This window comes from Dipteris shenzhenensis, chromosome 14 (assembly GCF_047967505.1).
Source record: "Dipteris shenzhenensis isolate YYH24624 ecotype China chromosome 14, Dip_SZ_1.0, whole genome shotgun sequence".
NCBI lineage: Eukaryota > Viridiplantae > Streptophyta > Polypodiopsida > Gleicheniales > Dipteridaceae > Dipteris > Dipteris shenzhenensis.
This window is the reverse complement of record NC_141609.1, coordinates 14,254,452-14,275,540: the sequence shown is the minus strand read 5'-3', so window position 1 is coordinate 14,275,540 and position 21,089 is coordinate 14,254,452. Positions and strand designations below refer to the sequence as shown.

The 21,089-nt window shown below is 40.7% G+C and overlaps 1 pseudogene; it reads right to left on the bottom strand.

Annotated features, from left to right (window-relative positions):
* Positions 1-20,220: 20,220 nt before the first annotated feature.
* Positions 20,221-20,750, bottom strand: LOC147894231 (uncharacterized; annotated as a pseudogene).
* Positions 20,751-21,089: the final 339 nt, after the last annotated feature.

Below are 21,089 nucleotides of genomic sequence, written 5' to 3'. Positions count from 1 at the left end.
TTTTGATCATGTTCACAGAGTTCCAGGCTGGCCAACAATGTCAGCACATGTGTATGATCCTTTTGTGTGCGAGCTCTTGACCATTGCAACATGTGAGTTCAGGGTTGAGGATAGATTTGCCCAGGCTGACTTTTGGAAAATGCTAAATGATGTTGTTGAGAACAAGGGGTTTGTGAAACTTGAGTTCAACTTGAGTTTAGAAGCTTTATGGCAGATGAGGCAAATGCAAATTGGCTTGCAATATGAAATGTGTACTTTGGTGGAGTAAAGAAAAAGGATCCAAATAGGGAGAGAAGTTGTGTTTTCCACTGGGAACAGAGCATAGTGCATCACACACATGGCATGCAGGTTATGCTGTTTAGGGTGAGATTCCTCGATTGGAGATGTGGTTTGCTTTGTGGGACACTAGAGCATCTCACTGGGGCTCTTGGTTTGTTTCACAAGATGATTCAAGTATCTTTATTCCTATCACAAACCTCTCTAAGTCCAAGAATGCAAGCATGGGGGCGAGTGTGGGGCGCAAAGAATGTATCTCTCTGTTTAAGGCCAGTGGTGCAGATTGGCCGTTCTTCAAAGTGTAAAATATAGTGCATATCTAAAGGGGGTCAGCTCTGGTTATGGCCCTGACATGGTTGATATGGCTGAGCGCTTTTATAGAGGTGCTAGTTCATCATCTGGAAAGCAAATGGTTGATATGGCAAATGCTTCTATGCACGAGATGGGTGTGGCTGAAGATAGTATGCAGCAAATGAGTGACTATTAGTGTAGTGTCCAGAAAAAAAGCCCAGTGACTGCAAATCCCGGTGAACTATTGGATGAGGATAGTCATAGACCAGAATATGTCACGGTTACAACAAGCAGGCAACGCAATCAATCTAGCCACAATGAAGGGCCCAATGAGGTCATGGTGGAGGAGAGAAAGGTGCCGAAAATTATGTGGCGATTTGAAGAACTGAACCTAACAGATACCATGCTTTTGGGGGTGACGCAGATATCCTGGAGGCACAATGGAGGGATTTATTTGGTTTTGCAATATTTCTAATACTCACTCCTAGAATGTTGATGAAAAGACAATCATGGGAGTGCCAAGTCTTGCACCTGGAGTTTGGCCTACATGCTTGCAACAAGAAGAGGTGCAGATGCTACAAGCAAGTGGTTTTGTTATGACAGTGGGCATTGGGGGCTCGACATCTGCCAACATGCAGTCAGCCACACCTAGGCTTCAGAGTGGTGTTCGACCTAGGTTTAGAGATGGCAAGGCCATGAAATGGAGATCCAAGCTAACTAAGGATTTCCATGAGAGCATACTCTTCGAGAGGCCATAGTTTTGTGCAATGAATCGCATGTGTTCTATGTCAACACTGATGGATGTCGAGAACTTGGGCTGAACTATTTTGTTTCCATTTTGGAAATGTCCCAATACAATTGTGAAGGCTTTTAGAAGAGAGAAGCCCAAAAAATGGTGTATTTGCCTTGCAAGCACTATGTGTCCTTGAGTGTGTTGGGGCTGGACCTGAGTTCATGCACCAGGCAGCACTAATGAAGGTAAAGTTGTTTCAGGCCCTTGAGGGAAGGAGATGTAATGTGCGAGCATAGAGGGAATGCTGTGGGCTTCTTGACATTGACAGCCTCAATGGGCTTTTTGACATTGACAACTTCAATGGGCTTTTTTGACATTCTAAGATGCCTATGACTTCAATGGGCTTTTTGACATTCTAAGACGCCTGTGACTTCAGTGGGCTTTTTGACATTGAAAGCCTCAGACTATGGGCTTTTTGACATTTAGAACTTCTGTGGTTCTTTACATGGTGTTTACTGCCAATGCTAATTTGGTTTGAATGTTTTTTGGTGAAGGGTCTGGTTAGCCATTCATTGTGGTGTAATTTTTGAAGTTTATATGTTTGTTGGTTTTAAGTTGGTAATATATTTGCAAATTTGGTTGCAAAAGTGTGAGGTTTTAACGTGAAAGATTATTGCAAATGTGAAGATTTTTTTGCGAAAGGTATTTGCGGTGTTCTTTGTGCCGCAAGAGTCGATGTTGGGTATGGTTATTGGTTGGAACATAGTATTGCATTTGCAAGTTGGAATTTAATTTTGCTTTTCATTTGCTCCTAAACTTTGTGTCATGCATTAGATTTCGAATGTTTAAGCACATTGATGTTTCATTGTTGTGGTTATTGGCAATGTAGTTTGTGGTGCTGAAGGGATCTATTATTAAATAGTTCATTGTATTACCCAATATGTGTGACGTGTTGTTATAGGTTGGTATTAAATGTCATGTGGTTTTGTGGTCCCATCAGTGGGATTCCTTTTGAAAGTCAAGATATTTTTTACTGAAATCAAGCCATATTTTGTTTTTAAGTATGGTTCCTTGTAGTGCATATGGATGTGATCATTGAATTTTACTTGTGAGAGTTGTATTCTTGAACAATTGCTTGAATGGCCCAATTTGTGTATGGTGTGATGTTTTAGGTTGCTTTCATAGACTATGAAAAATGATATTAGTAGGTTGCTCTTGCTCTTTGAAACTATTTTTATCATGACTCAAAATTAGATGGATTCGCTTGGATTCCTCCTTCACTCAAAAATTCTTGCTCGGAGTATGGGGGGACTCCAAGATTGCTTACAAAGGTTTCTTTCTTCTACGTTGTGTCTCTAAAGTTTTGTGTAATGATTTGGCCGAATGATCTTTTCTCGTCACAAGTGCTGCAATGTTGGCAGCTCCTTTGAGCCCTTCTTTTAGTGTCGAAAGCTTCCTCTTCCATGATTGCCTAGTAGAGGTATTTCTAAATCTCCCAGCTTTGGCTAGGGGATTCAATGGAGAAGTCAGCTACATCACTGGGAAAAGTACTTTTCACCCCCCTATCTACGAGATTGTTACTTAGACTCAATAAGGCTTGGATATTGTGAGATCATGGGCAAGACATTCCAAATTTTGTCGAGCTTGAGCTTACAAATGGTTAGGTGCTCAATCAATAGGGTAGATTCATCCCCTTCTCGAATTCTTGCTTATGTGGAAGAAGATGGGTAATTTTGCCAAGAACTATCCGTCCAAGGTGGAAAACACAGCCCTCATAAGAGGTGATAAGATGCTCAACATGCAAGATCATCATAGAGATTCTTCGGGAGCAGTGCATGATCATCCATGCAACATGCAAGACCTATCAGCAACTCAAGTCACTCCGAAGAAGAAGGATCTAGCTATGGATGGTGATAGGACTACCAAGGGTGTAAAAGAGGAACCTTGGAAGATAGTCGGAAATAATGGTAAGGCTATTGTCGACGAGTTGCTTTGTCATGGAAGGGAATTTCCAAAAACTCTAGAGGAGTCTTCCTCTCATAAAGACCTGGCAAAAGGCAAGGATGCCCCAACTTTGGCTAAGGCAGCAGAGCTGACACGGGTTAGGAAGATCGAGAGCTAGTTGCTACTCAAAGCCAGGAATCAGATGGGAAATATGCCAAGAGGAGGAGAAGCCAGAAGCTAATCATAAAAAACATGTTCACAAAGAGAAACAACATACCAAAAGGGTTCAAACACGTAACCTGTTTGGTGCTTGCCAAAACGGATTAAGGAGGCAGCTAGAAACCCTAGTTCACAACTACAGAGAATCTGTTCCACTTCCTTAGAGATCCATATAAAGTCCTCTCTCAATAGGAAGAGTGGGGAGGTTACTATAGTTCCATTGTTGTCTTTGAATGTGCATGGCTGCTATGATAAGGTAAAACAAAAAGGTGAGTGGCAATTGTGAGGGATAAGAAGCTTGACATTGTGATGCTTCAAGAGGTCAAATGTGGGGACGGTGATAGCCTTTGGTATTCTTCCTATTAGCTTAGTCTTTGCTGTCTTCAATTGTCCTTGCCTAGGTAAATGAGGTTTTGTCGTTCTAGTTTGCAATTTTTTGTTAGGCCAAGGAAATGTTTTGTGACAACAATGAGGGTTGGTTCATTGTTGCATCGATGTCTGTGGGTGGCTTTGAGTTCAATGTGGTTAGTGTGCATGCCCCAAATAGTACCCAAGAGAGAGAAGAATGTTGGAATCTACTTAACTCTAAGCTATCAGGTATTAAAAGGGTTTTAGGTGGAGATTGGAATTCCAATGAACTTAGTGACGATAGGTCTCATTGAGCTTAAGTCTATGTCTGGGATGGAACTGGACTTTTGGGAGAAATTGAGCTTAGACCAAGGTTTGATTGATTGTGTTGAGGTTGACCTAGCCAATCTTGGACAACTTTTGTGGAACAATCATCATAAGGGTGATGATTGTTGGGCTGGTAGGATCTATCAATTCTATATATCCAAAGAAGGTACGGTTGCAAGCCCCGATATGGGGGGAATTTGTGTCAAAGTCTTGCCTCTCAGATCACATGCCTGTGATGTGGAGGCTTATTGTACCTTCTAGGATTGGGAGATCCTTGGACATTCCATTTAAATTCAACAAGAAACACTTGTCCAGTAGAAGCTATCTATCACAAGGTATGATGACCAGTGTGAGCAGTCAAATGCTACTATTGATGAGATCTTGAAAGTAGCCTAGGATCGAAGGGTTGGCCACCAATGTCTTGCTAAGAGGATTTTTCTTATTGTTGCTTCTTATACAAATTGTCCTCACTTACTATGCCTTCATGAAAGTTTCTTATGATTGCCATGATTTCATGCAGCATAACACATCTTTTAAGATTTGATTATTTCCCATCTTGTATATCTGACCTACAATTAGTTGGTAGGGGACGGCATTTAGAACTAGGTGGCAAACACATTGAGAATGTTTTCACAAACATTCCAAGACTTGATGAATTCATTTTGATCATTATCGGTCACTGATATACATATCTTTTAGATCCTCAATGCCAAATCCTTCACAATGATCTTGCATGAAACACATATATTAGTATTGAGTCCCCAACTTTTAGTTGATTCTGGTGCTTTGGAATTAGTTTCATCAATCGTACATTAAAGTTTTCTAATAGAATATCCTGTCTCTTCCATTGCTTCTTGAAAAAGTGTGTTTGCAAACTGCCTCTAGAAAGTCCTAGAGCATTTTCAATCACACTTTAATTGATGGTAATCTTCTGACCTTGACAGACTAGTTGCCCCTCCTTCACGTTCACCTCCTGAACCAACCTGGTGAGGTTTTGCAGAGCATCCAAATTGGGCTTTTGAAGAGTGAGAGAGGAGCTCCCATATGTCATGATTTCAAGATCAAGGGAGGAGAGGCTCTTGCACTGTGCTATAGAGGGGAAGGAAAGATTGTGTGAGGAGCTCCCGGACTGTGCATGGTCCATTACGAGAGGGGATAGAAGCTGTAGAAAGACTGCAAGGGAGATAGAAATGGTCAAGAGGGATAGAAGATGAAACAGTGAAGGAAATGGAATAGTGGAGGCTAGAGTTTGCAGTTTGATTGCAAGGGAGAAAGAAAGTTCAAGAGGGATAGAAGATGAAATAGTGAAGGAAATGAAATACACTTGGAGGCTTGAGTTTGCAGCCTGATTGCAAGGGATAATGAAACGGTCAAGAGGGATAGAAGACGAAACGATTAAGGGAATGGAATAGCGGTTTGTAGCCCAACTACATTGTCAAGGTGAGAGCCACCGCAATGGTTGTAGCCCGACTACACTCTCAAGGTGAAAGCCACCACGGTGGTTGGCTTTTGATTAATTCAAGGCGGAAGTACTAACTTGCATGGTAATGAGTGATTAGAGGTGGTGGCATCTAAGATTCCCAACCACATCTGTGGTGGTGGCTAAGATCCACTGGGCTGGCAGTCAATTACCAACCACCGCAGTGGCCCACAATTACTCACCTTCTAGTGACCACCATTAGGCTTGCATGCATGATTACTACTAGTGCAGTAAATTACCAATCACTGGGCAGTTGTGTGAAGATGGATGGATAGGTTGCTCTTCTCAATGAGGGTCTTAGTTCAAGTTGTTTTATGGGTGGCCCGAAGGACCCGATTCTATCAACACATTAGTAGAAGTGAAGGGTGCAATGCAGGCAAGAGAACTTGAGGAAGCCAAGGTGTAAAGAACCAAGAGTAATTAATTATTGCTTACAGTTGGGGATTACCCCTCTAAATTGTTTTTTCAATCAGTCCTGGAGAAACAAGGTAACATGGTAACTAAATTTTGGCATGTGGCCAAGGTCTTCTTGTCCGAGCTGAGTGGGATGCCAGTAGTACAAAATATAGAATGGGTCAAGAACCTAAATGTAGCACTAACAAGTCTTGAGTGCAAGGTTTCAAAGGTATAGAGATCTACCCTGGTTAGATTTGTTACATTGAATGTATCCTTAGTGCTATGGAGGAAGATCGGTGACCTGGCCCAGATAGATCAACTAGTGAATTCTTTATAGCATTCTGGGATATTTTGAGGCGACACTTGGTAGAGATGGCTAATTCTGTAGTGTGCAAGGAGATAATATCTCATCTTGGTAGCATTGGAAAGATTAGAATTTGGACCTACTTTTGACATAATGGTATCGTGCCCTATTTGGAAATGCCTCTGCTCTTTGTTCCCAATGGAGGTGCTATAGGCAGATTCGATATGAGATGGTTGGTGACGCTGGGTTGCCCCTAGCTCCATTGTGTTTTGCTATTTGTTCTTTACCTGTGATCATTTTATTTAGGAAGGGTGTGGTCAAAGGTAACTAGATCTCCCATGAGCTCTCTAGTTTGCATTGGAAAGGTATCTAGGTCTGGGTGCACCTTTGGGACCCTAGTAAGGCTGATTGGAAAACTATGGTAGAGTTACAGGCATAGTTTTTAGTGAAAAATTGTGAGGTGAATCTGATCACTGTGGTCTTGCAAGGGCTTCCTAACATGTGGCCATTAGATGGAGTTATAATTCCTAGGCAGTGGATGAATTAGTGGTATATAGACAACACTTGCCTTCAAAAAATATATATGCGGGTGATCTATCATAGGTTGTTACCCAACTTCTGAGCTAAATAGCAAGTGGTCTTTGAGGCATAGCCCCACTTGGCGGAAGCCAAAACTGAGGGAAATTTGGAAAGGCTTCTAGGTAAGGAGAGCCATCTTTCTCTTCAGGAAAAATTTCCATCAATGGTTGCCAGTCTATGGTAGGCTGGCAAAGTAGATTCAGGTCAGTTCAGTGTGTCCCCTTTATGGAAATCAATGGAAATTGTGAGGCATCTCATGTGGTCATGTTTAGTGATGCATGGAATCTGTTGACGTCTAGAAGTGGCCATGCACAAAGTTGGGCTTATAGTAGGTTACAATCTTGGCTTGCATTGGGAAGGCAATTTTAACTCATGACTCATTTGGCTTTATTGTCCATGTTGTTGGCCTTTGGCCGTAACTCTATGTGGCTTTTTGATCGTACCTCCATGCAAGTTTGGGGAGTTAAAAATAAGGTCTTATCGAGCAGGGTTTTGTCTGTGGGTTTTAGACTCAGTTATTCTAGCTAACCTAAAAGTAGAGTTATTATAATTGGGCTAGTTGATTAGCAAAAAAGTTTCTTTGATCAGCCAATTTTTGTTAGTCCTTATCTGTGTGAGATATGTTGCTACATGTAGTATGCATAGGCCATGGGCAACGTGCCCAGTGAAGTTGGCCAAATTTTGTACTCTGATCTATTTTTGGGGGCTGACCTCCCCTTAAAAAGTTTCCAAAATTCCAATAAAAAGAAAAGAAGGGGGATGGGTGCCTACCAAGCTTATTGGGCAACCAAGGTTGCCTACCCAAGAAATATCTTATGATGGGTAGGAGGCAACAACTGACTCAGCTTTTGGAGTCTCCCAAATTCTTGGTAGGGGGTGCACCCATCCATGCTAGTGGAGCATCGTGATTGGCTCCTCTGACCATAACGATGGGCGGGCAATCCTTGTTCTATAAACTGCCTAACTAGCAAGGACCTTTCTTGATAGGACATTTAATATATTAGTGAGTGGTAGTCAAAGAAATAGACAATCGTTGTTACTACCATTCATGCCCATTACCCTAGATTATTTTGGGAAGTTTATATCTTGAAGGGTTAAAGTTGTTCAAATGGAAGAGGGAGAGTGCTCAACAAACAGGAATGCCCACAAAAGGAAGGATAGAGAAGAATGGAAGATCACACAGGATAAGAGCCAACACATGGATGGGTATTAGTGATTGAGCTTATCATAGGAAGGGGCTATAATGTGATCCACACAAACTACAAATGTACCACCTATTTTATAGGCCATCACATCCTATCCAAGATTCAATATCCACCAATCACATTGATGTAGATGAACACACTCCAATCATCCTGATTTAAAAATCTCAATAATAGCCCTCAATACAGAATGGGTGGAGCATTGCCCTATCATTAGGTGATATAATCTAAGGGAGAAGCATTTATGAAATAGGCTTACTAATGGTTTTGGATCTAAAAGAACACATGGTCTTAATTTGATACAACACAAATATGTATACAAAATAGTGGTTGATTAAGATAGATGACTCTATGAAATTGCTTTATTTCCTTAAATTTCATGTGTTATACATTAATCATCCTCACATAAGGACCAAAAGATTTGCACATGGGCTTAAAATTGACTTCCACAAACATGGATGGGATTTCTTTGCATATACACCTTCTATAATCCAAGAGGATAGCAATAGCTCTTTTGAATGAGAATGAGGCATTCCACTTGAATGATGGTTGGTGAAAGTAAAGAGAATATAAAATGTAGAGAAATAATGCATATCCATGTCACATCAAAATGCCCATAAAAATGAAGATATAAAGTCAAAAAAATCTATCATTATGATAGTGACCTTCCAAAGAATCTCATAACCATTTTGTTGTGGAGATCTCACCAAAACCATGAGTGAGTGTTAGCTTGATCATCTTCTTCTACACTGTCAAGTTTGACAGTTCTCCCAGAAAAATATGGTGAGAGACTCTTGCTCAAGAAGATATTTTTAATTAACATTTGCCATATGTGAAAAAATTTGCCAATACGGATCTCTTGGGCCATTGAAGTGTAATGGGTAAAGAAGGAAACAACCAAAAAATCAAGCCACACAATAGCCACATTTTATAATTGCAACAAGATAAAAAATAGTGCAGAAATTAACCAGTCGACCCCAAGAAACTTTAGGAAACCTTTTGCCATATGTGAAAAACTTTGCAAATCTGGACCTCATGGGCCATTGAAGCATAAGGGGTAAAGAAGAAAATAAAAAAAAATCAAGGCATACAACGACACAACAAACCTCAAATTTATCTACTAGGAAAATAGTAAGAGGAGTGAATTGAATGTTGAAGAAAGACGGAAGGAACTATTTCCCAAGTGTCCAAAAGCTAGCGACTAGAGAAATTCGGGATAGATCTCTGTAGAGGATGGAAAAGGGTGGCCTTTTATAGCTTCAACTGCTTAAAAAAATCCATTGTAGGCAATAACAAATTGATAGAATACCACTACTGGCAACCTTCCAACAACTTCTAGTCAAACAACCTTCAACAATAGACCTCCATCGAGAAAATACATATGTCAATCCCAATAGAGATGAAAGCTAATACAAAAACAACAATACATAGAGTATAAGCTTTGGTGAGGAGGGTTAACCATAAACCTTTCTAACCATGAAAACACTTAAAAGAGATGCATTTTGAAAAAGTGCAACGGTAGTGGATAGAACAACATAAAAAAGCCATCAAAACATTTGTAATTCAACTATCAAAACGATGGATATAGAGCTGCTTACATTAAGTGAAGAATATATTAGAGTAAGACTTGACAACAACTAGGGAAAAAAAACTTTTGAAGCGATAAGTCGAGTGCAGAGGCATAATTTATTCGATAACAATGCATTGGAGCAGTGTATTTAAAAAAACGATGAGCTAGTAGTGCCTCCAAGCGGCCGATAGTGCCTACAAGTAGCTAGTTTATCATTCAACATAGTTTGTTGGTTGCCTTAGCCTTCATTAGAATAATGTTGCGATGATGAAGTTACCAGCCACAAAGCTTGAACTAGCAATTACTGTTGAGATATCGAGCTCCACTCGTGATATGCCAGGGTGACTGTTGTGCATGTATGTCACCGACTTGTTAGCTGCAGATGCGGTTGGTACATCGCCCATGAATAATAGCTGGATGACAGCTATCCTTATGTACTCTAGTTTGTGGCTCAGTTAGTATGCCACCTTAGTTAGCTGAGTTTGGTTTGAGACCCACATATAGGGTTCTTCTATTTCTTTGTACTAGAGTTCTTTTGGCTTTCACAACTAAGAAGAGGAAAACTGTTTTCAGCCTTCACCTTTGTGTGTATTCCCCCATTGTGTATGTGAGAAAGCCGCAAGTGAGACTCCTTCCTTCTCTCCCACTATCTTCGCATGGTATCAGAGCCTTGTTTGTGGTAAGGAGCTCAAGAAAGCAAACCAAGTTCGCGGTGTCCTGGTAAGAGGACCAGTGTTGCTCTCCTTTTTCGAGTTTGGGAGCAAATCTCTATAGGTAGCATAGTCGGAGAGTGCAAGAGTGCATTGTCTCAGATTCACAGACGCCTTTCGCGGTGTGGCGAGAGGGCAATATATGCTGCGGGAGATGGCGAAGCCCTTGGTGACTTTATTTTTCTGATTCGAGACCATTTCGGGGCCCGTTTTGGAGATGAAAGTTCTCCACAAGCACTGAGAAAAAGGCCTTGTTTTTTGCTATGCGACCATTGCTCCGCAGGTCGGTGAAAAGTTACCATAGAGATTGCATCGTATGCCTATGCGCAGAGATACTGGGAGTTGCAGAATCATCCTTATTGCCTGTTGATGCAAAATCATCACTAGGAAGTGATTGTGTGGTCAGATACCACTTTCGTCAGTTTTGCAGATTTGCCCTTGTGAGGCAGAAGTTGTGTTTTTTGCAATGTTCTGTAATGGCGTCTGATTCTCTTTCATATATTGTCACTGAAAAGCTTGATAAGAACAACTTCCAAGCATGGAAGTTTAGAATGACGAATTTCCTTATGGGAAAAGGCTATTGGGAGTTCATTACAGGAAATGAAGAAGAACCAGTTCTTCCTAATGTTCCCAATCAACAAGAAATGCAGGCATTTAAAGGATGGCATGAGAGAGCCATAAAAGTTATGTACTAGCTGTCTATCAGTATTTCGGATTCTATGATTGTGCATATTCAGGATGTAAGTATGCCAAAGGAGGCATGGGATACTTTGGCAAAAATGTACAGCACAAATACGCAAGCCAAGAAAATGCAGCTCAAGCAAGAGTTGCATAATGTGCAGAGAGAAAATATGAGCATCAATGACTACCACATGAAGGTGAAGAAAATTGCAGATGCACTTGCTTCCATTGGGTCGCCAATGGAAGATGATGATCTAGTTTCTGTGACCTTGAATGGTCTAGGAAAGAATTATGCACAGTTCCGGACATCCATTGCCATCCGTGAAAAATTTCCTGATTTTGAGGAGTTGTTTGCTCTCCTAATTTCTGAAGAGCAGAGAAATGGTGGTGCATCTTCTTCAGGAGGAACTTCAAAAGAAACTGTCTTCTACTCAAATGCTGGAAGAGGTAGAGGCAGAGGTAGAGGAGGCCGATCTAGAGGCCGTGGTAGAAATCAGAATATGCAGCAAACTCAAGAAAACTAGTCCTTTGGAGGAGGACGTGGTAACTCTAAAGGCAGGGGGAGCCAAAGAGGTCGTGGTGGATGGCAGTGAGGCCAAACTACAAACAGCAATGTTGAATGCTACTATTGTGGTAAAATGGGTCATATGGCTAAAGACTGCTACAAAAAGCAAAATGACATTATGAATCGAAAATTGCAGCAAGGCAATTATGCATCCTCTAGTAGACAGGGTGATGACAGAAATGAGCATTTGTTTATGGTACAGCACATGACCAATTCTGTGACAAGTGCAGAAGAAAGTAATGATGTGTGGTATGTTGACTCAGGTGTGTCAAACCACATGACAGGTCATGCAGAATGGATGCAGGATGCAAGGAAAATGGAAAGACTAGGATTTGTGGAGACTGGTGATGATACTACACATCCTATTGTGCAAATTGGTAAAATTCCTTTGTCTATGCAGGATGGGAAAAAGAAATACCTGTCTGATGTATTTCATGTCCCAAATATCACCAAGAACCTGGTTTCTATTGGTCAAATGGTTGAGCAGGGCTTGCAGATCAGATTTAATCCTCATGGATGCTTTGTTGAGGATATGAAAAATAATGGTCACTTGATAGCAAAAGGAAAGAAGAAGGGCAGGATGTTTACGTTGGATGTGGACATGACTGAATTGAGTGCGAAAGGGTATAGATGCTATAACCCTTCTACTCGTAAGTTTACAGTGAGCAGAGATGTTGGTTTTGATGAGATGAGCAGCTGGTATAAACCAGTAAATGTGATTGATGATGTAGATGCACAAAATGGTAATGCTGCACAGAATTCACAGCAACAATCACAAAATATTAGTTGACCTGTGTTGGGATATCTCAAGGTGTATGCCTCAGGCACACCTTATGTTTCTATGTGTGAGTGCTAGAGGCACAGTTAGGTGCCCACAAGCATAGTTAGGTGGTGGAAGAGCCACATAGGATGATTGAGAGAATCTAGGAGCAGATTGAGGAGATGATTGTGGAGCTCTGAAGTCATCAGTGATGTCAGTGAGCATGTATGAGGTGCCTACTTAAGGACCTCACTCTTCTTCATTCTACAAGCAAGTAATGCAAGTATTCTGAGTTTGTGTCCACTCTTTGCTTTCCTTTCAGCTTTCCAACATGGTATCAGAGCCCTTTGATCCCCCTTGAGCCCATTTCTACCACATCATCTTCTTCTTCTTCATCTTCTTCTTCTCCATTTTCCTCTTTCTTCCAAAATCTTTGAGAGCTTGGTTCTCCACCTACAAACGACCATTGCCCAAACGCTCTGAGCTGGAAACTCCTCTAGTATGGGCAAACTTCCACCTGCAAGCAATTGAAAAAAAAACGTCTCTGTTGGCTGCCATTCTCCAAACAACGAATTTCTTCTATTGCTCAATACTCCCTGCCTGCTCCGCCATTGCTTGAGCCCTTTTAAAAGTAGATGGGCGACCTCAAGACGAAGATTTTGAGCCATTTTTCAGGTCATTTGGTTTAGTAACGAGGGAGAAATCGTCAAAACTCAGGTTCAGCCTGTAGCAACTCTCCCGGGCAAAAGTGCACACCATTTCGTCCAACCTCTGTGCTAGACCCTCTCTGGTATATGAGCTTTCTTTTGCTTTAGAAAGCCCTCTTTTCCTTGCTTTGAAGAGTGAGCTACAAGCCCTCCAAGTTCAGCCTTTTGGTTTTGATAGTTTTGGACAAGTTTTTGAAGATGATGCTACATAAAATGCTACTCTAGCATTTCTGGTTTTTTGAAACTTTCAATAACTTCAGTACAAGTGTGGCTTCAGTTTTGTTTTGAATTGCTAGACCTGGTTTTGATTGGAAAGTATTCATTTTAGCCACTTCTATGAAGCATGTAAGAAGAAGCATCATTGTTTGAAATTTGGTCACAAGACTTTGCTACATTAAATGCTTATATTTTGAAGCATTTCAGTTGTTATTCTAAGCCCTGTAAGAGAGAAGACACTGCCCAATACCTGGGTTAGAACCTCTCATGGTTTGCTTATGCAAAATATGTGAAAAGCCAAAACATAAAGCAATGTCTTGTTATGCTACAAAGGATGAAAATGTCAACCTGACTTCCTTGTTGAAGATTGCCAAAAAAATGGTTGCCAAAAAGGAAGAAACTACAAAGCTAGAGATCTACCCTCTCATGGCACTTTTATTTGACTCCAAGTACAAGAAAAAGATGAAGGTCAAATACCTAAGATATGCTTCTCTACACAACTATGGAGATGACAAGATAATTATTCTCTTGAAGGATATGATTTTCAGATCCACTTGTTCTATCATAGTACCATCTTATAAGGCACTAGACACTGCCCATGTGGTAAGACCTTGCCTTGACATGGATATTTTGCCTCCACAAGATGATGCATCCCATGAAGATTATGCATTTTAAATCATCTCTATGTATGCTCCAGATCTCTCTTTTTATGTCAAGGTACTCAGCCTGGATAGTCCTCCAAAATGAATGAAATAAACTATTGTGTTTTGTGTGTTTTGTAAACACCTCTGGTCACCTTATGATGTAGGCCATGTGTATGTTTTGCTCCATGGTACCTCCTGCAGACATTGTGTGCATGTACATGCAGGGGAGATAACCATTGGAAGGTCTTTTTGTATCCCTTTTGTTTACCTTACACCCAAGGGAACCCTTGCTAGCATGAGAACCTAGCCATAGATTTATCCTTGACCACCATGAGACGGCATGAGAAACTATGAGACTAGATGTATCCTTGACATAGCCTGAGGCATTTCCTTGAGGGGGGGTTTGTTGGGATATCTCAAGGTGTATGCCTCAGGCACACCTTATGTTTCTATGTGTGAGTGCTAGAGGCACAGTTAGGTGCCCACAAGCACAGTTAGGTGGTGGAAGAGCCACATAGGATGATTGAGAGAATCTAGGAGCAGATTGAGGAGATGATTGTGGAGCTCTGAAGTCATCAGTGAGCATGTATGAGGTGCCTACTTAAGGACCTCACTCTTCTTCATTCTACAAGCAAGTAATGCAAGTATTCTGAGTTTGTGTCCACTCTTTGCTTTCCTTTCAGCTTTCCAACAACCTGCAGTGTCCTCTAGCAGTGGTTCACATACTTCGCCATGGACAGGCAGATTGAGATCAGGAGAATCTCCTCAAAGCAATGCAGATAATGGTATGCAGGTATCACGAAAAGGAAAAGAGAAGGTAGATCAGCCCATGTTTGATGTGAATGCAGGTCACTCTTATGTGGATGGTGAATCCAGTGGCTCAGAACAGAGCATTGATGATGAGTTGGGTATTCCTTCTGTTGTTACACCTGGAGTAAGGAAGACCAGGGATGTGTTGAGAGCACGTGGTAGTGAGCCTAATTTGCGCAGGTCTACCAAAGTCAAGTATCCTATGGATAGGCTGAAATATGATGGATTTATAGCCCTTCACTATGCCTATATGGTCAAAGTGATACAAGAACTAGAGCCTACTTCTTTTGAGCAAGCCATGGGAAAAGAAAAATGTGGGAAAGCCATGGATGAAGAAATGGATGCCTTGGAAGCAAATGCTACATGGGAATTGGTGCCTTTGCCTAAAGACAAGAATGCAATTGGCTGTAAGTGGGTTTATAAGGTGAAGCACAAGGCAGATGGTTCTGTGAACAGATACAAGGCAGGATTAGTTGTCAAGGGGTATGCACAAACATATGGCATTGATTATGAAGAAACATTCAGTCCGGTTGCAAGGATGGCAACCGTAAGAGCAGTCATTGCTATGGCTGCATCAAAGGGATGGTCTTTACATCAGATGGATGTAAAGAATGCCTTCTTGCATGGTGATTTGCAAGAAGAGGTCTTTATGGAGCAGCCACCAGATCATGTTCATGCTGTTCATCCTGAGTTGGTTTGCAGGTTGAAGAAAGCCTTGTATGGCTTGAAACAAGCACCTAGAGCATGGTCTAACAAGATAGGACAGTATCTTGTCACTATTGGCTTTCCGATTTCCAAGGCAGATTTCTCGCTTTATGTGAGAAAAACAGAGAAAGGTATTATGCTGCTTGTCATTTATGTTGATGATTTGATCATCACAGGTGATAGTGATGAAGATATCCTTCATGTGAAAATGCTATTGAAGCAAAAGTTTGAGATGAAGGATTTGGGAGAGCTGTGTTATTTCTTGGGCATTGAGGTGATTAGAGCATCAAGTGGGATATAGCTCTTGCAGAGGCAGTATGGATTGGACATGCTATCCAAATATGGGATGACAGGCTGTAAGCCTATTTCAGTTCCTTTGGAGTAGAAGGTGAAGCTGAGCGCAGATGTAGGTGAGCTTCTAGAAGACCCTACTATGTACAGACGCATAGTAGGAAGTTTGATTTATATGACTATTACCAGGCCAGATTTGCGCTATGCTGTTGGATTGGTGAGTCAGTTTATGCAGGCTCCAAGGAAACCGCATTTGGATGTGGCTAGACGCATACTCAAGTATGTGAAGTCCACATTGCAGTATGGACTATTTTATGAGGCTGGGGTTTAGATACAGCTGCATGGATACACTGATGCTGATTGGGCTGGTAGTATTTCAGATAGACGATCTACCAATGGATATGTGTTCTCTTTTGGGAGTGCTGCAGTCACTTGGAGCAACAAGAAACAGCCTACAGTTGCCTTGTCGAGCACAGAGGCTGAGTACAAGGGTGCAGCAATGGCTGCATGTGAGGTAGCTTGGTTGCATATGGGCCAGTCGTTATTTATTGTGACAACATGAGCAGTATACACTTGGCAAATAACCCAGTCTATCATGCTAGAACAAAGCACATTGAGGTGCATTATCACTATGTGTGGGAGAAGGTTTTACTAGGTCTTATAGATCTAGTTTATGTCAGCACAGAGGATCAGGTAGCTGACATATTCACGAAGGCATTGGGCACAGAGAAGCTGCGCAAGTTCAGAGACCTGCTTGGTGTGCAGGAATTGGGATTGAGCTCGAGGGGGAGTGTTGAGATATCGAGCTCCACTCGTGATATGCCAGGGTGACTGTTGTGCATTTGTGTCACCGACTTATTAGCTGCAAATGCGGTTACACCTTAGTTAGCTGAGTTTGGTTTGAGACCCACATATAGGGTTCTTCTATTTCTTTGTACTAGAGTTCTTTTGGCTTTCACAACTAAGAAGAGGAAAACTGTTTTCAGCCTCCACCTTTGTGTGTATTCCCCCATTGTGTATGTGAGAAAGCCGCAAGTGAGACTCCTTCCTTCTCTCCCACTATCTTCACAATTACAACCCAATTGAGCGGCTAAAATATAGGAAGAAAAAAACTCTACTCGTAGTCTAACAAAGATAACTAAACCATAGCTCATGAATTTACACATGGCAAGAAAGGAGGAGTGGGAGAAGAACACAAGGCTCTAATAACATCTTGAAATGGAAGAGGGAGAAGGAGGAATGCCCACAAAAAGAAGGAGAGAGAATAATGGAAGATCACACAAGAAAAGAGCCAATGCATGGATGGTATTAGCTATCAGCCTTATCAAAAGAAGATTGCAATGTGATCCACACAACCGCGAAGGTACCATCTACTTTATAGGGAATAATAGAAACTACAGATTCACACAAACACAATACTTGACATGGCCAACATCAGCAAGGACAATACACACACACACACACACACACATGCTCCCAAGTCCTCCATATCCACATCACATCCAAATCCTATCCAAGATGTTGATGTAGATTAACACACTCGAATCACCGTGATGTACAAATTTGAACAAAAGTTGGGCAAAGGGTAGCTTAAAAATGGACGGTTTGATTGGTTTTGCAATGTGTGTAGGATTTAAGCTTTAAGCTAGCTATGTAGGTTAATTTACTATTTTATTTTGTTAGTTTGTTTGACTAGGTGTTGTGTAAATGATGTTTTGGATCAAGACTAGCATAACTCTTTATAATCTCACTCGGGTTGGGAGTCTCGAAGTCAATGATCTTATCAACCTACAAGTCCAACAAAACACCTACTAAGGTTAGCAAGAACACCAGAGATCCACCCAGCAAGGTCGAGGTTTCAGCATCTTGTTCAAAGTAAAGGTTCTATCGGCACCCTATTTTGCTTAGCAAATGGGTTTAACATGTTCGTCAGTTCAATTCTACCCATCACGTTGGAAAAGATTCCCCTTAATCTAGTTGTTGTACAAGGCGTAGGAGATTAGGGATCATTAAGGCTGGAGTTTGGGGCCATTGATGCTCTGACATTGGAGGGTTCTCCCATGTCTTCGTTTAGACTCGTGGACTCTTCCAAACTAGATAGGTCACCTTGTGGTGGTCCATGGACAGCATAAGAACTGATTTTTGAGCTTGCTAACCCTAAGGATGTAAAGCTAGGTCTGTAGGTTGACAAGAGGGTATTTGAGGCACTATCCTCAGGCTCAGGGCTAGATCCTAGGACTCTTACTGTTGTCAAGTGCATGTGTTGTGTGGCACAGTTAAGGCCCCAATTCTAGGTTGATTCCGCTTTGACATCGGGTTAAGGGGCAACATCCCTTTGTTTCATCATTTGCATGCAAATTTTAACAATGTTGTTAGAATCTACAACTGGCCAACCTTCAGTTTAGGAGGTAATTCAGCATGACAGAGCTAATTTAGAGTGCGTTGAATTAGTAATTTAGTGTTGAATTTTGCAAATTTAGCATTGGCTAGATGACTAATTTAGCATGGCAGAGCTAATTCAGCAATTCATCATTGACTTTTGCTAATTAAACGTTGACCAAGTACTAACATGCCAACTATGAGCATTTAATGTCTAGCTCGTAGTTAGGTAAAAATTATCAGTAGTAGGTGGGGCTAGCTAATAATGTGTGAACTGAACTAGTAATTTGGTGTGGAATTTGTTGACTTTTGTAATTCAACATTGACTTTCGTAATTCAGCTGTGACTTCTGTAATTCAGCATTTACTTTCATAATTTAGCATGCCAGAGCTAATTCAACGTGCGTTAAATTGGGGCTACTTTAACGTGACCCGTGCACACAGTTTTGTCGATCGAATTTTCAAGAAATGTGGAGTTTTTGTGTAGGATCTTTGGATCGCTCTTGCCTCTACAAACCAATTTGAAATCTACTTAGATTCATCATTTTTTCCTACTTTTCTTGTGATTTAACAACAGCAAGGCCTTAGCAATCACAATTCCTATCTACTTCTTCAATTTCACGCTCATTCTAAAATCCCACAAAATCACTTCAAAACACCTTTCTTTCACCTACACTTCCTATACTCCAAAAACCAATAGCTTTGACAACGGCACCAAAAATGTGTCCTCTCCGACAGTGACTCACGTGTCGTGGGGATCTAGCCAATATGTTGATGAGGTACTTTCTCGAAGCAACTCTGGGTCAAGAGCACTCCATGCAAATGTTGACCACTAGTGTCACTCTAGTGACTCCTGGCTTGTTGCAATCGTGAATCCATAAGAGAAGAAGAGGGAGAGGAGAGGGGAATGGAGAAGGGAGAGAGATATGCAAGTAGAAGGGGAAAGGATAAGAGAACATGGCATTCATGAAAGGCATGAAGAGAAAACAAGAGCAAACTTCAAGAGAAGAAGAGATCTTGTATTCCAATGTGAGCACACAACAAGTGAAGAGCAAAGTCAACTACTTGACCTTTTAAACATGCCACATTTTGAAGGCAAGACCAACCCTATTCTCTCTCTACCATTCTCTTTCTGCATTCTTTACAATCATCTTGGGCGCATCTAGCTCCAAGGCACAATCCGGGCTCTACGGACTTGCCATCATCGATCAAATGACATTGCCAACCAATGTGGTTAAATCCCACTTAAATATACCTTCATAAGACTAGAATATATCCAATCTTACAGGGAGTTTGTAAGCGACTTCATGAGTAGATGAGAATAATTAATAGGCAAAGCTACACTTACGTTCTCATCAGTACCCAAGCATAAGTTGCAATCTAGGTTTCGAAAGATTTTAGAATCCCTTGGGTGAACCCGGTGCTTACTAAGCTTTGAAATCCCAACCGAACAACAAAGAATTTGATAGCAAAAAGGAAGAAACAAACTAAAAAATAAGAATAAGAAATGCAAAGAGAAAGCACGCACATGCAACGAGAGAGAGAGAGAGAGAGAGAGATTTAAATTTCTATTGCAACACAAGCTACCAAAAAACAAACAAATAAACAAAGAATAATAATAATAATAATAAAACACCAACTCAACACAAGGAAGCAATTATTATCTTTATTTTTTAATTAGTTTTGTTTATTTTAAATGTGAATTGATAATAAATAATAAAATAAGGGAGTGGGAGGAAAACAATAATAAACAAATTTTGCATACACACACATACACATATAGTAAATCTAAACTAAGCCAACAGACACCTAAGAGTAGATAAACTTCAAAAATATAACATACCTAAGAACTAAAAAGACAATGGGCTATGAAGCTCCTTGCTTTGGATTTAGATTCTATGTTCAGCGATTGTACACATACCAAAATCCAAAATTCTGAAGATGTAATGACTACCACGTGGGATAGAGCAGAGCTCCTTCATTACTTTTCTTGGATTGCCTTTTCTGAGAAATAATAATATTAAAATACTAAATTGAGATATAAATGCACTCTTACCTATGCAAAGACGAGAGAACCTATAGAACTAGGAAGTATTCACTCCATATTTAGCCATATCAGAGATGTTTGAGTCAGAGTGAGGCATTCGTATGATCTTCAACATAGCATACTCAGGTTGTTAACATTTATAGCAAATATCAACTGCTAAACCTAAAGAAGATTGAGTAATGCTAAGATCCAAGAAACTACAAAAGCTTCAACTAGTTGTACAATTAAGTTCACAATACTCTCGAGGATAAATTCCTCCACCAAAAGAGTTTGAATCTTTGTACATGAAATCTTTGAAGTTTAGAATGTCTAGGACTAATAAGCCATCTATGAATCTCCTAACCTGAATAAGATTATGAACAAGAGATCAAATGTTGCATAAAATCAAATTCATACATGGAAAGGTAGAAGTTTGCTAAGACAACACAATTGTTGCCCATCAAGGTCTTGCCTTTCAGTATTCATCCAGCAAAAATCAAGACGCAAGGCTGATTTTTCAGCCCTTAAAACCTTGCACCTATCTTTTTCATATCTATAATCAAAAACTTGTGAAACAAACTTTCCCATTTGTCACTTCAAACCTTCCAAATCTTAGTATAGAGTCTAGCAAAATCAAAAGTTTTGAGCAAGATTGGAGTGCACTTCTCTTCACACTCCGAGAGAGCTTAAAAACTTTCTGACTGGTATAACTCCCACCAAATCATTCAAAATTCAACTTAAATCCACTAGAACATCGGCCTCTCTCAATAAATTTTTTGGTAAAATAGCCTTGAAACAAAAACTCAACCACTTTGAGACATTAATTAGAGAAGTCTTACGAGCTGCTGCATTGAGTCGAGGTCTCTTAGGACTTTTATGGAACTTCCAAGCTGCATGGAGATAAGGTTACAAATAAACCCAAAAGAC